This window comes from Orcinus orca, chromosome 8 (genome assembly GCF_937001465.1).
Source record: "Orcinus orca chromosome 8, mOrcOrc1.1, whole genome shotgun sequence".
Classification (NCBI taxonomy): domain Eukaryota; kingdom Metazoa; phylum Chordata; class Mammalia; order Artiodactyla; family Delphinidae; genus Orcinus; species Orcinus orca.
The window spans coordinates 60,596,196-60,611,304 of NC_064566.1; the positions used below are offsets into that span (position 1 = coordinate 60,596,196).

Genomic DNA, 15,109 nt, shown 5'->3' on the forward strand with positions numbered 1-15,109 from the left:
AAAGTCAATACAAACTAAAATGAAACTCTATATGCAAAAGGCAAGCACTGTTGGGGCTTCCCTGGTGGTGCAGTGGTTAAGAATCCACCTGCCAATACAGGGGACACGGGTTCGAGCCCTGGTCCGGGAAGATCCCACATGCCATGGAACAACCAAGCCCGTGCGCCACAACTACTGAGCCTGCGCTCAAGAGCCCGCAAGCCACAACTACTGAGTCCACGCACCACAGCTCCTAAAGCCTTCGTGCCTAGAGCCCACGCTCCGCTACAAGAGATGCCACAGCAATGAGAAGCCCACACACCACAACAAAGAGTAGCCCCCACTCGCCGCAACTAGAGAAAGCCCACATGCAGCAACGAAGACCCAACACAGCCAAAAATAAAAACAAACAAATACATTTATTTTTTAAAAAAGGCAAGCACTGTCAATTAAAAGCTCACTATATGGTCCCAAAGGCACACCCTCAGCTCTTCCCTTTCTAATCTTTGAATTATCTACCTTGTCAGAAATTTCATGGAAAGGAGACAGACTGGGCCAGTGTGGGAATTAAAAGAAGGGAATGATTATTTCTAAGATACCTATTCTGTGCCTGGCTCTATCAAATGTATCAACACATTTACTAATTTAATCTCCCACCATTAAATGTGAGCCACGTGAGGGGAATATTTTGTCTCTTTATTCACTCACCCCTGTACTTGCAGAACAATTCCTGCACATAGGACATGCTTGTTTTGGCTATCATATATTGGTCCTCAGCACTAACCCTTAAACCCCTACCCCAATGCTCTCCACTATATCACAGGGGCTAGAAGCCTGAGAACCCTATTCCCAGAATGTCTTGTTAGCAGGATTACAGTCAATATTGTTTCAATCAGAGTAACTTTCATGAGTTTGGGGATGTGGAAAGGTGGTGGCAGGATGGCACAGAAGTCTGTGGTGCTATGGCTTCTTACAGTTTCCTCAGATTCCACAGTGCACTGTTGGTCTCCAGCTTCAGGGCTGCAAAAAATCTATGGCTCAGGCAATGGCTTCCTGAAATATCCCAGTTTGGGTGTATCTGCCCTTACCCCTGACTATCACTCCTCCAGCCCTTCCAAGAATTTCTAATCACATTAATACCCTAAATTACAACTCTTTTGCTTAAAATACATAAGGTGCTGTCTGTTTTCCTGACCAACTTAATGTTCCATAAAAATTAAACAACTGAGTGAAAAAACAACCAACTCAATGGGCAGTAGTATCCCTACGTGCAGTTGTAGAATTGAAGCTACTAGAGATGAAATAACTTAAGATTACACAGCAACTATTAAATGTCAGAGCTGAGAGCTGAGCCCTAGACTGTCTGATGCCAAAGTGCTTTTGCTTTTTCCATTCAGATGCTGCCCTCAATAGGTATAACGTACCATGTTGCCACCAAAATCTTATTTCAGAGGTTAAGAGCTGCTGTTTTCACTGCTCCTACGGCTAGTGCACTACTGTGGCTAGAAAGCTCACTATAAATTGGAAGGGTACATTAATTCCCACGGCAAGCTGTCTATTAAATATATATAAGACCCAGTAGGATACCCTGTTAAAAGTGTACATTGTATCTGCCTTATCAGTGCAGATACCGTGTGTGTGTGTGTGTGTGGCACACAGAAGCAGCTTGTAAAGTATTAATTGAGTGAATAAATGAATGAAGGTTCACTGGTTTTGCTTAGCCAGAAGTTCCTTTGCAGATTGTATGCTCTGGTGTCGCTTGGGTCATAAACCACTTGCGGGCTGGTAATTCCATTAACCTTAATGCCTGGATCCCTCCCACTGTTCAGCACTGGGAACAATACCTCCTAGGCTGTTGGTTTTCCTTGAGAAACCTCAGTTGTCAAGAGCATTGTAATTCTGAGGCAGATGGAGATAAGAATCTATACCTACTTTCCAAATGAAACATCCAAATGAAAGACTGAGGCACCGCAAACTATTAACCTACTTCTGTTGTAATGTAATAGAAAACTGCATTGCATTTAGAACCAAACAGATCTGGGTTCTCATACTGACTCCTGTCACTTACTAGACCTGAAATCTTGGGCAAGATGTTTCTGTGACCTCAATATTCTCATTTACATAATAGCAGTCGTGGTATCTCTAGAGCTACTGGAAGGAAGATCTATTACAGACAGAAAGCACCTAGCACAGCATCTGGCCCATGATAATGATTCAGTGAGTGAATATAGTATTGCCATCATCAATACTGAGGAAGGGTCTGTTGATACATAGGCAGGCTGGTCCATATTAGTCCACAAGGCTCTCCAGTTCCAAACTGGCAGCAGTGATGTGAAGGAACACTTAAAAACATGTTTTTCACATTTACAACTGTACTACCTAGAAAGGTTATATAATTGCAAAGAATTGAGTGTATATTATAACTTTTGTAGGTATCATGGTGTCTGGTGACTTTGGGTGGGGGAGAGTGGGAACGGCTGGCACAGAGTGGGTGGAGCAGAATCGTCACACCTCACTTTCCCTTAAAGTGAGACCCAAGATTAGACTTGCTAGAAGATTCTGGGGGTGGACAGGTAGAATTGGGTGCCTTTTGCATGCCTCAAGGTAGTAGTTAAAACTGTAGGAATGAATGAGGTCATGGATAGTTTGGGATTAAATGAGGGAAGACCAAACCACACTTGATCTCAGAAAACTCACAGTAGCAGTCTCTAGCCTGGTGCTTGGCAACAGCAGATTCTCAGTGAATATTTGTTGAATTAGTAAATAAGTATCTGATTGGAAAGTATATCAGTCTTCCTTAAAATGCCTGTGTCCCTCACTTCTTGTATGATCTAGATTCAACTTATCTTTGAAAAGCTAACTGAGAATGTGTACTTCCTGAATATTCCGAGTCTCTCAGTTTGAAAATGTCTTCTGAAAGCCCATCAATCAGCACTGATACGTATTTCTTACTTTACCGAGACCTGGCAGGCACCATGAGTTTTCCCATCCTACTTACATAGTCTAAGCTCCAACTAGACTGAGGACAGAAAACATTTTTTTTATTTAACATAACTTGAAATTCCTCCGTGTCCAGCAGGGTGTTTGGCCACCAAGCTCTCAATAAATAGGGACTTAGTGCTTGATCAATCAACTAGTTTTTAAAGTACTGTCAGAGAAGGAAGAAATAAATGGATTTCTTTGGAACCTTAGAACTGTTGAAAAATAAAATGTGTGCACATAAATGATGTTCAGCTTGGAGAATAAAAGACCAAAGGAACCAGAAAGAGGGCACTGAGCTACTGGTAAAAGTAGAACTGGCGTGCGAGGGAGAATCTTGCATGGAAGAGGCTGGCAGAGTTAGTTCTAAAAGAGAAGAGATGGGCTCCTCTTCATTCCTCACCTGTTCCTGGGTTACCTTCTTATGTCAAGTACTGTGCCCGGCAATCCAGATACAACAATAAATAAAGCACAGTATCAGGTCTTCCGGACTTTATGGTGCAGGAATAAAACAAGGATACAGCTACAACGTAACACACAGCTTGGAGCAAAGGAGGGTACCAAAAGGGGTACACTTGTTAAAGATCAGAATAGCTCTTGGGTGCTCTGTCTCTGCCAAGGATGACCTGAGAGATGTGACAGACATCATGATTTGGGGGTTAAATAAGCTTGAAGAAAGAGAGATAAGAGAGAATTTTAAGACTAAAGAGTTTACCATTTTCTTTTATCTTTTTTAATGCATGTGTTGGTTAAACTACAATAATAAAAATTCAAACCACCTTGTGTCCTAGACAAAAGAAACCCAGACCTAGAGTGCCTTTGTTCAACCATTAGGTAACCTGCCTAAAAGAAAATGAGTACTCTCTATTGCCCTTTTGGCAGTTCTCTGGATATTTTTTAGAGAATGAAGAGTGCATTGCCATAGAAACATGGGTTGGAGTTCTCTTACAGCTGTGTAGATCTTCGGAGTGAAAAAGACAAGGATGGGGCATACACAGGGGTGCATGTGTTGGGAGACAAGTCAAGTACAACTACATTCCACTGGGATTTTTCTCAGGCTTCTGCCAGCTTGACCCACCACCTCCCCCATGATTTTTATAAACATTTATGTGTCATATTCTCTGCTTCATGCTTTCACTAGCACTGCCTTTTAGATCATTGCTAGACCTATGTCATCATCAAAAAGTTCTTTATAGAGAACTGAAATCTCTTGCTTTTAATTCTCCCCCACCCCATGAGACCTACTTCTGCCCTCTGCAATTATATGTTTATAGTCTCTCATCTCTTCAAAAGGCTCTCTTGTTTGAATAATGTTATCAGTGTATTTGCTGTTCTAATTTGTGAACCTAAGCATCCCTGGTTTCTTTAAGTAATCTTTATCAGGTAAGGTTTCCAGACTTCTGTTCTCCAAGTGGTTACCTCTAGGAACAACTTAATTATAACTATCTAAAAAGTGACCCCTGTACACAGCACAAAACTCTCCCATGGGCTGAGAAGAACCGATACCCAAGAGAGGATCATGACCTTCCCAAAGTCACACTGCTGGTTAAGTGGAATGGGCACAATTCAAAGCCAGGGCTTCAGCCTTCTATGCCTGTTCCCATCCAATCTATAAGTATCAATGAAGAATAAAGTCCCTTTCATTCCCTCTCCAACTGGATCTTAACACAATAATCTCATTCCAGCCCCATTTGCCTTACTTTCAATAATCTTCTTCCAAATCCAGACATACACTGGAACTGACCAGGGCAACCTGGGATGTATGGTCACCCTTCTATAATTCCTTAGGCACAGTTGCCTTTTAATAATTAAAGCTGCATGTATTTATAGGAATAAATCAAGAGAATAAAATATAAACAAAACAAAGGAGACTTATTTTAAGAAAAGATTTCTTAAAATAAGCTTTTGTCTTTTTTCTACATTAAAGATGAGATAACCTCTTCTCAGTGCATCCAATGAATTTTCAAGTGCATTTTTCACTTATTTGCCCTTTGAAATGGAATTAATGCCATTTAAAGGTGATACACAAACTCTGTCATCCCTCCTATTACAGCTATCTAAGTATATGACATTCAGGCAGACGTACATTGCTGGAGGATGGTGGACATGGAGCTGGTATAATGTTAATACATTGTCTAATTCACTTGTAAACAGGATTCTGTTTTCATTTCTGTCAGTCCTGAGATTTGGACTGAATTTGTTTCCTAGTCCCCAGGACACAAAGGGGCATATCTAAGTGATCTTTACAAATACTTATCCCGAATATGAAGTTGACCACATGGCAGTTGGTCCAAAACTGCAACCAACTTGTCCAAAATTTGTAGGGTCTATGCTGGAGAAATTAGTGCTACTTTCTCCAGAAGTAGCTAACTTCCTTCTACTTGGTTCAGGGTCTGCTAAGCATGTGCAGAAATTAAAGAAAGAGGAGGAAGCATGGTCCCTGCCTCCCACTCACTTTACAATCTCCTAAGGAAATGAAGTAAAAAAACAGAATGATGAAACTCAAGCTGAAGTCCATTGAAGAAGAGATTTAAATGGACAGCACTGGTCAGCTCTGGCATCACAGATGTGGTGGGCATTGAAGCAGGGTAGAAGTTTCACAGAAAGAGTGGATGGAGGGCCTTCTGACTCATGCACAGAAACACCCAATTATTAATTTGTACTGTGCTTTTTTACTTTATTCAGATCCTGTGCTAGGTTCTGAACACACAGAAAGAAAAGTAAAACACTCCACTGAAGGTTCTGTAACTGAATACTCAATACTTACTATTGGAACCATAATGGTTTGGGAATACATATTCCTTATTTGTAATTTAGTATCAGAAAGTGTATCTACACCACAGAAGGAAACAAATCCCTTTGGGCTCTCTTACATGCACATATTCATGAAATCCTAAGTTCGTGCTGATGAAGAAATTTCATTAAAAAACCCAGCAAATTCCACCTGGTCTGTGAAACAGGTTCTCTAGGGGATATCATGCATGTTTTTACAAATTCAACTCATTGGCTTGCTCCTGGGTGGATAACTAATTATCTAAGAATTCTGAGGGACAAATGGATTCCTTTCTATTGTTAACACATATATTCCCAGAAATTTATGAGAAAAAAATCAGCACTATAAGCAAATTAATATTTCCAATAATAGTATACTACCAAGGAGTGATTTGATTAAAATCTTCTCCTTAATACAATAAAAAGGAAGCAGATTTCCGTTTGTCTTGGCTGCTTCAGTATAATGTGGATCAAAGGCAAGAGTGTTGACTAGATCACCTGCCAAAGCCCCCTTCAGTCTTTCTGTTCCATACTTTTTAGAGGTGTAATTTCTATTGATATAAAATAAGCCCCTGCAAAGGACCAAAAGAGTGTTCACAGGGCTGAAACGTGAAAGTTTTGTAGATTTATATGCAAAAATTAGGTTCCGATAACCATAATTTAATTTTTTTTTAAATAGAAGGAACTATTTTTCTTCATATTTTATCTCTATGACAACCAAATAGGTTTGGAAAAATGCTCTCTTACACTAATTAAGAACATGGCCTCACAACTTGGCCTTCTATGAATATTAAATGCAAATGTGTGAATTATCTAGTTTCAATTAGGCGGCTGCATTCCTGGCTTTCAGTTATGAGCAAACACTGTTTTGTATATAGAACATGAATTGAGATTTGTTTTTTAGGAATTAGATAAAACTAGGGGAAATGAAAGGAAGCCCACTGCTTGAATCACACACCCTGATGCAGAACTTAGAGGTCTGTACCCACTCATTTACCTTTTCATCCTTCTATCTGACATTATTGAGTGCCTCCTATGAGCCAGTCAATGGGAGGACAAAGAAAAATCCGTCCTTCCTAATGAGCTCCCTCTGGTGATGGCGACCCACGTAAACAGATAATTATGAAACATGCCCAGAACATTTGGGATATAACGACGAGATGGAACCCACTGGTGGGTGGGTGGGGTGGGAGGGACATCTTCTGGGAAGATACAAACAAACTCATGCTTATTTGTTTAATTATTATTTTATTTATTGTTTATCTATATCCCTACTCATTTTCCCTCTCTTGTATTATTTTGATGTAAATCATTTCATCTGTGAATACATCAATGTGTATCTCTAAAAGATAAGGACCTATTTTTAACATTACCACAATACCATTATCACATCTAAAATATTACCAATAACATCACCAAATAAATATCCAGTTGGTATTCAAATTTCCAATTGTCTCATAAATGTCATGAATTTTTTTTTTTGAAGTTTACCTGGACCCGATAGGTTCATTGATTACAATTAGTTGATTTGCCTTTTAAGTGCTTCCCCTATGTTTCTTTTCTCCTTGTTACTTATTTGTTGAAGAAGTCTGAATTTTAAACAATGAGTGGGGGATAAGATAAAGGAGAAGGGAGTAGGGAAAGAAGTTTAGAAAAATGGGTTGCCAGGAACAAAAAATACTGCAAAGGCATTGAGGTCTTCCTTGCTTTCCTTAAAAATACAAATTCTGTGATCATTTTTATTTCAAAAACATGCCCAGTATAAACTATCTCTTTACAATGCCCTTCTCCGTGTAGCTAGTAAATTCCTACATCACCTTCAGGGTTAACTCCAGAAATTATTCCCCAACTTCTCAATCTTACATTGTCTCCACCCTGCCTAAAAGGATGTATTATCTGGTGTCTATCAATTAACCATGTTAGATGCCAGGCATGCAAGGATAAATGAAATCAAACCCCTGCCCTCAAGAAACTCACTGGGGGGTATTTTTGGCAAGAACGGAGGTGATGCGATACTCTGGCCCATAAATGTACATTTCCCCATATAATTTAGTCATAGCAAGTATACACTCATTGTTGTGTAAGGCATAATCTGGAAAGCAGTTAGAAAAAGTTAGATTTGCTATAAAATCATTAATAAATAGTCTTGCTCTTTCAGTTTCCATTTAAAGATAGAAAGTTTGACTTTGTCAACAGGCTAAATGCTTAGAATGTGTGCTTTCTTGCTTTTTTCTAATGTTCCTATGTTATGCAAAGGTTGTAAGAAGACTAATACTGGAAGATTAGATAATCAAATTATAATGAGTTTAGCTAGTTCCCTATGCCTCACATTTCCACTTTTTATATTGCTGTTGAAGCAACTGAAGCAACAAGCAATATAAAAATGTATTACCCAATCATATTTTTAAATGATGCTCTTGATGATGGAAGGCCCAAGAACACTTTTTCATTCACGTAAAGGCTATCAATATTTCCTTGGGTTTGCAAATTTTGGCCTTTACAAGTAAAAAAAAAATGCATCTTCATATTCACCATGCCAGCACCTAATACAGAGCCTTGCATATAATGGGCAAGACTGGATAACACATGGGCTTTCCTGCCACTTTCTAGCTGTGTGATCAAGACTTATATTCTCCTCTCTTCTCACAGTGTTGTTATGAGAGGTAAAGGTAAAGAGGTAATGTGTACAAAGTGGCAATAAACACATGGGAGATTTAGTTATTATTTGTTAAATAAATGAAAGAAAAAAAAGTGCATATTCTGCCCTGTCCTTCATTCCTGTCCTATCCAAATTCCTGGCCAATCTTTCCAGACAATCTCAAATAATATCTCCTTTATCACTCTTTAAAAAATTACACAGGGCTGTTTCTAAACATTTTAGGTCTTAATTATACATTGTTTCTGCATCTGAATATTATTCTCCTCCACTGTAGCCACAAGTTTTTTAAAAATAAGATGGGTCTTATACAGAAGCGATGTCACAATATTTAACAACTGGCTGTGCCAGGCGTTAACTCTTTAGTTAATCTTTAGTTAACCAATTAGCTCTGTGAAAGGCCTGGGAAAGCAACTGGAGTTGGGGGTAATATAAAGCAGTTGGGAAGGGGGAGGGCAAAGGAAACCTGTGAAAGGAAACCTCAAAACTAAACAAAGAAGAGTTTATCTGGTTTGTGCTATAGGAAGTAAAGTTGTGTCACGGGATAATGGCACCTTTTAATTCTGGGATGACATATGTGCTTTTAAATCAACATTATTCATCACCCTTCCACTATTTTTAGTTGCTTCTATCTCTGCACTGAAGAGCTGTCTAATTTGAAGAAGAAACCAGTGCCCTGGGGAGCATTTCCTACATGATCACTGCTGCCTTCTCTCACTCAAGCATGTTTTCTGAGTAAGTCTCTGGTTCCTCACTGACACAGCTGGGCTGTGACCAGTGCCATGCTTGGCTTCATGTTTTCTGAACAGATTTGTTGCACCAGAAGCAAATGGCAAGAGAAAATATACTTTGCTTCCATTTGTTGACATTATTGAGTGTTCTTTGGGAAGAAGGTAGATGAATGCGTATCTAGCACCACACTCATTAGGTAGGTAGGTTGACAGCATTTAATGACCTTCATGAATAAAAAATTAATATGCTATGATTGCATTTAGATGCCACAAAATTGTGAACAGTATGAGCAGACTTCCTACGGAAAGTAAATAATAGTCTTGTCACTTCTTCTATGCTGCAAAACTGGAAAAACAATCCAAAACACAGCTAATTAAATTTGGAGTCAAGAGTTTTAATAGAAACTGTTACCAAGCCCACCCAGTACAATTTTATCCAGGAAGTATTTTACTTTTTCAATGGAAAGAAAAAGTGAGTACTGCCTAAGGTTGAAGAACTAAAGAACAGATAAATTATATAAACTGTGAATCACACAGACACCAAAGTTTAATCTAATTTTGCTATAGAGCATTGATATTTGGCTAACAAATATTTTATTCTAGTCTATCTCATTCTCAATGTGATATATACTACACAATTAGCAAGTAAGCACATCTATTCAAAGGTAGCCTCATTTGTCTTATACCTTTTTTGGTTTTGTTTTTGTTTTTCTTTGTCTTATACTATTTTTTAGCATCAGAAATTTCATGACATCACAATCTAAATACATTTGAGGCATTGAGTGAATCATTAAACTTCTTGAATAGGTTTCACAGAAGCAAAAAAGGAGAAAAAAAGGATGACAATGGTACTGTCTAGCACTAAAATTCTATAATTTTGAACCAGGGGACAGAAATTTTAAGGTTCATATTGAATTGACTCCGTATCTGTACTCACACTGTAAAATAAAAAGATAAAGACATGACTGGTTTAGCTTAAAACCCCAATGCTATCATCCAATAGCAGGTTTTGGTGAAACATGCATTAGGTTTTCTGTTAATTACACCACTAGTCAGGTGGCTTCTGGCTGGTAACTTCTGCAATAGTGCCAATGTGAAGATAAACAGAGAGTTAAACAATTACCTGGTTAGTTTTTGTGACTGCAAAAAGCTTTTTTTCTCTGCCTCAAAGCCTTTCCCTCTTTCTTATCTTTTGGCAAACTCCTACTCATTGTAGGGTGAGTCAGTATTTAAAGGCATGCACCATAGTATGCTTGGCCTTCTTTCCATTCTGTTATGTACTAATTCTAGTGGACATTTGTACACTGTGCGTTGTACATATAGCAAGTTGAAGACCACAGCATCCATTCCATCACCACCACCACCCTTTCCTTTTTTTTTTTTTGGCCACTCTGCGAGGCTTTCAGGATCTTAGTTCTCCAACCAGTGATTGAACCCCGGGCTCCCGCAGTGAAAGCGCAGAGTCTTAACCAGTGGACCGCCATAGAATTCCCCACTATCTCTTCCTAACAGTAACAGCTGCCAGACTTTGTTTACGGGCTCATAAGGTTATGGGGAGTCTGTCTTTATCCTGTCTAAGCTTCAGAATGGGCTGGTGATTTGGCTTTATGTTCAAGGGTAAGCCAGTACGTTTAAAAGTGAATTTTAAGGACCATTCTCAAAGCCATTGCTTTCTGGCTGGATATGACTAAGAAAATAAGTTGTCCATGAGCGACTGACAATCATTCTGGGACCATGAGGGCAGTTAGTGTTAGGATACAGCTAATACCAAAACAGGCAGCATGCCAAAACTAAAAGAAACAGATTTCTTGACAAAAGAAATCGGTGTGCCACAGATCAGACCTCTGAAGCTGGCTTCACTGCCGTACTTTTAAGTTACAATCACCAACATTTTCTTTATTGATCAAGCCAGTTCCTTGCAATAGAAAGCAATCTCACCTGCCCCTGTTAGGGCACAGTGGGGATCACTCTGTGTTAGAACTGTGGGCTCACGTGTCCATTTCTCTTGGATTACAAATGCGTTGAGTTCAAGGATTATGAGTGTTCATTTTTTAAATCTCAGCACCTAGCAGAACATCTGGCACTAGTCTATGCTTAATAAATGATTCGTAATAGACAAATAAACAAGCAAACAAGCATATGAAGTAAGCTAATCGGAATTATTCCAGCCAGAAAATATCTTTCCCAAGTATTTTATATTTTAAAAAATTTTGACAGGAGTCCTCCTATCGAGTTAGATATCCACAACATATCCATAACCATTTCCTATTCTAATTCAATTCTCTAAAAATGTTTCTTCTCCTTTTTCCTCTTAATTACATAAATAATGCATGCACATTATAAAAGTTCAAATGATACATAAAACATAAAAAAGAAAGTAAAAGTCGATGGGACTACCACCAGCCAAGGCATACACTATGAAAAGTTTTCAATTCAGAGGTTAAATGATAAATTTTGTTTTGTCCTGTTTCTGCTTGCCAAGTGTGGCACACACCTTAGTCATCACAGAGTCATCAGTTTAACTGCTGTATTTTCAGACTGGGGGAACGTTTGATATAGGCACACTATGTGCTAAGTTTTAACTGTGCCAGATGCTTTCATGTGGATGAGGGAATAGCTATTTACTGGGACATGAGTTACCGCATTTATGTTTTCCCAACAGCCTTGAGACAGGAATTACTTTACTTGCTTTATAGCTAAGGAAAGCAAGGTTGCAAGATTTGGTAGTAGAAAATATGTCCCAAGATGCATTCTACCTTTTCATCTAGAAAACTACTTTATGAAGGTGAGAGTAACAGAAACAAAAACAAAACAGACAGACAAAAAGATCACTCTGGTAACTGCATAATAGCTTTCATTGCATTAAGAACAAAACAAAACAGGGCTTCCCTGGTGGCGCAGTGGTTGAGAGTCTGCCTGCTGATGCAGGGGACACGGGTTCGTGCCCCGGTCCGGGAAGATCCCACATGCTGCGGAGCGACTGGGCCCGTGAGCCATGGCCGCTAAGCCTGCGCATACGGAGCCTGTGCTCCGCAACGGGACAGGCCACAACAGTGAGAGGCCCGCGTACCGCCAAAAAAAAAAAAGCCCTCAAGATTCTTAATAATTACAGGGATTTTGCTGCCTGGAACTCCTGGACTGCTAGCTCTCCTCACGTGGGTCTTTGTCTCCAATACAACAGAAGATGGAAAGAAGCCATCTTCTGGGAGAATAAGACGCTGGGCAGAAGAAAGGGCTGTAATAGTGATAGAAGGCCACACAAAGCCATTGATCATCACCTCTGCTTTTCATACCAGCCTGTAGGGCAGGGTTCCACAGAGTTCCTTCAGGCAGCCTTCATCAGCCCCCAGCACCAAGGGTTACAACAGCAATTTAAAACTAGAGATAAGAAAAGGGCACCTTAAATTACCATTGAACTCTCTGAGCAACTACATTTTCAAATGGCATAAAGGACAAATGACAGCGTTTTAATCCAATTGACCCTAAAGTCACCTTTCAAAGTCAGTCTATGCCTCTGAACTAGAAAAAAGACCAATACCTAGGCTTGATGGATCAGGTTGCTGTCAATTCCAAAATGGAACTTAAAAAGCTTTTAGTCTGAGATCTTCATAGCTTTGACCACCTTCTTGTTCAAGTGATTTCCTTTGGTTTAATGGGGAAAAGGTCAAAAGCAAAAACAAACAACAGCCCCACAAAACCAGCCCACTGGAATTTTAGCTTCATTACTCTGAAGTACAGGTAAACATTCTTCAGTGCAGAGTACGGCTGTGCCTAACATTTTGGGGGCCCAAGGTAAGAACACAAATAGAGGTCCCCAGACCTGGGCCAGCCCCTCTTCTCTTCCATAGTTCCTTCCTGCACTGCAAAAGGCCTTTCATGCAGATGTGTGGATATTCCAACTCACAAGTCCAAGCTATGATCAACAAAGTCCCATTCCCTGGCCTCACCCCTAACCCCATGCAAATAGCAACCCCTTGGATTTCCTCATGCCCCGGGGTGGGCACAGAGTACAACCCTTGGAAGTGGGCTCAGGATTGTCTGGGGAAGGAATTCTGGGATCCTGTTTACCCTGAATGTGGTCTAGAAAGCAAGCTCCAAATGGGCCCATCCTCTTGGCCCAGAGACTCCTCTAAAGCCAGAGGAATGCTGCCCAGGTGAAAGGACAATACTAATTCAGGGTAACTTTTAGATCTTATCTTGAATTTGGTAGATTTATGACCTTTTAAAATTTCATGCTTTTTAATACTAAATTTTATACTTCGGTGAGAATTGTAAAGATGACTCAGGAAAAAGTGATCTTGATTGGCACAGACCAAAAATGAGAGCCATGAAAGTCTCCTACTTCATTTTTTTATACTCCCTAAACTGACAGAGGTTAAATATGTGGGGAGAAGAATCAAGGCAACTATAGGGCCAAGATTCCAAAATGGAGCCATGTAGAGCTGGGCAAATCCTATTGAATCATTCCACCATGGTGGTTACAGTATAGCTTCTAGAATCAGACAGGTTTGAGTTCAGATTCTAGCACTGCCATATGCCAATTTAAATTAGTAATATTTAAATAAACTTTTCTCTAATCTCATTTCCTAATTTGATAATGAGAAGCAAAATAGCACCTACCGGGTAGGGTTGTAATGAGGAGTAAATGAGAAAATGTGGGTAAAACAGACAGTACAGTGCCTGGGGCGTAATAAATGATATTTATAATTAGGTACTTTAATGCAATGTCAGGGCTGGAATTATGGCCTATTCATTGTTTAGCAAATAACTTAGAAGGCTATGAAATATTATTTGGTATCAGTTTATCTCCATGCTCCCCATTTGACATCAAGTTTATTCTTTAAATAATTATGTAGACATTAGATACCATTCTAAGAATTAGTGAAATGTGAACTGAAAGGTAATCATTCTGTGTTTACTAGGTTTCCAAAATAAAAACAAAAACAAAATCATCTGACAGAAGTATATCTTGCTAACAAGAAAATTTTTTATAATCTTCCTATTTAATGTGCGTATTTCTTTCAAAACCAACATCAAAATGAGCTAATATATTTTACAAAATTCAACTTCTAACCATAATGACTACCTTTTACTGGGTCCCCTTTGTGCCAATCAGTGCACCATTGGTTATACATACATACATCATCTATCTGGTGTAATCTTCCTAACTTCCCCTCCCCAATTTTACAGATAAGGAGAGTGAGGTGGGGACCATGGAGACACAAAGCCCCTGCCCTTTCCATCTGCTGACTGCTGAAGCCAGGTCTTAGAACAGCTCCTGTAAACCTCACCCCCTTCTACCCCCGCCAACCTCTCTCAAAGAAAATCATATGTGTCATATAGGTAAAATGTTCATGCCTCTTTGGCTTATAACCCTTTTTTAAGAGACATGCTTTTTGGTGTGTACGTGTTCTCTTGTCACAGTTTGTATTTGTCTTGCTGTAAATTTAACTGAGAATAACTCATGCTAAATTTTCTTTTGTTGCTATTGAAAGAGCTTATTCTTGGTGGGTGGAGAAGATGGAAGATGGAAAAACCACCACCAAATGAGAAGAAACTCAGTTTATGGAAATTAGTGCATTGGCTTATTTCTCCATAAAACCACACTGAATCAAGACCCAGGTACTGCTGCAAAATAAACCAGGGGCTCTAGCAGGAGATATTTTTTAATGTAGTACAGTAAAATTCAATGTGCAATACATCGCAAAGGTACTTTACAACTGTATTGTTCTTGGCATTAAGATATATTAACACTTTTAGGAACCTTCAGCTGTGTGTCCTGAGCTTTACAAGCATCACGTGCTGACCAGACCATCAAATGCAGATGTTGGTTTATACCTGCAATGGTTTGCTGAATTTCCTATCTTAATAATTACTGCTGTAGCCCGGAGGCTTTGAGCTGAATGCAAGACAAAAAGACATTTTACAGACCCCTTGTGGGGCAGCCAGTTTGTAGATCAGAAACCAAGTCTCAGGTTACACACCCCTAAGT

The 15,109-nt window shown here is 39.3% G+C and overlaps 1 protein-coding gene across 28 annotated transcripts in view; it reads right to left on the reverse strand.

Moving 5' to 3' along the window:
* Positions 1–15,109, reverse strand: part of DLG2 (discs large MAGUK scaffold protein 2) — a 2,044,900-nt gene that overhangs the window by 182,437 nt on the left and 1,847,354 nt on the right. The window lies entirely within an intron of this gene.